The sequence below is a fragment of the Pteropus alecto genome, unplaced genomic scaffold, assembly GCF_000325575.1.
Source record: "Pteropus alecto unplaced genomic scaffold, ASM32557v1 scaffold155, whole genome shotgun sequence".
NCBI classification, from domain to species: Eukaryota; Metazoa; Chordata; class Mammalia; order Chiroptera; family Pteropodidae; genus Pteropus; species Pteropus alecto.
In genome coordinates, this window is record NW_006438113.1 from 13,110,984 (window position 1) to 13,112,338 (window position 1,355).

Below are 1,355 nucleotides of genomic sequence, written 5' to 3' on the forward strand. Positions count from 1 at the left end.
GGAAGCTCGCCACAGAAACATACAGAGCCTGTCACCATCAGCCTCTCTTGACCCCTCCAGGCCCAGTTCTGACAAGGCTCCCACGGCAGCCCACTGAGGACTCGCCTGAGGAACAGGCCACAAGCCCTTACTCAGGACACCTGATATTTGCTCAGGCCTCCTCCCTGCCTGGAGTGCTCATACCCCACACACATACTCCCTGTCTGCTTGGCCAACTAGTGACTCTTCAAAGTATACACCAAATATCCCCTCCATGTGGATAACACAGTCATCTAAATGTAGTTACTCTGTGTCACTCTGTTACAGCCCACCTACATGCCTCTATGATAGCACTTGTCACCTGCATTAGTGGTATAAAAAATAAAATAAAATAAATGGAGTTGCCATCCCAGAGGAATTGCCTTGCATGTCTCAAACTTTCGGAATGTTAAAACAGTGCAAAATAACCTTTAGACTGGGACTAAGGCAACACTGTGTCCCAAACAACTGTTTGCAAGAATAACAAAAAAGCAGATATTATGACTGCCTGACTGATAACTACCAGACTGAAAATTAAAAACATTCTTTAGAACTAGCAACACTATGTTAGCTTATCTGCCAATGATGTAATTGTTCCCCTTCCCTTTCTCATAAATATCCTTTGCCTTATCTTCTAATCCGAGATCCGTTTGGGTTTCTGCCTGAATCAGTGATTTCAGAATAGCTATTCTTTTTTATCTCCAGTAAATGTTTGTTGTCTCTCTCTTCAAAAGGCCTTTTTACTACAGCCATGCCACCCTGAACAAGCCCGATCCCGTCTGATCTCTGAAGCTAAGCGGGGTTGAGCCTGGTAAGTACTTGGATGGGAAACCACCTAGGAAGACCAGGTGCTGTAGGCAAAAAAAAAAAAAAAATCTTAAATAAGGGATTGTAAGCTGACAAGGTCCTTGCAATCTGTGAGGTCAACCAAGGGTTGCCTCACCTAAAAAAAAAAAAAAAAAAGGCCTTTTATTCTTGGATTGACAGTAGTATGCTCATCTCCTACCTGAGACTAGAGGGTCCTTGAGAGAAAACACTGAGTTTCAGTGTGGCTGAGACCGATTAAGAACTGTGTGTTTGGTTTCTTCCACTGTTGCCAATAGTTCCCTTCTGTCCTTGGGAAGGAAGAATGACTCATCAGAAAGGAAGAGATGGCAGTTTTTGCCCCTCTAAGGAAGAAACTAGGACTTCCTATTTCTAATGTCTAAACCTGTGCTGTCATATGGCAGCTGCTAGTCACATGTGGTCCTCAGACAGTTAAGTGTCTGACCTCGCCCTCACCTTTCATCTAGAACTTCTGCACAGAGGGCTGGAGCTGTCACGGAATGTCGTGGACT

At 44.3% G+C, this 1,355-nt stretch overlaps 1 pseudogene; it reads left to right on the forward strand.

Moving 5' to 3' along the window:
- Positions 1 to 759: 759 nt before the first annotated feature.
- On the forward strand, positions 760 to 878 carry LOC112482821 (annotated as a pseudogene).
- Positions 879 to 1,355: the final 477 nt, after the last annotated feature.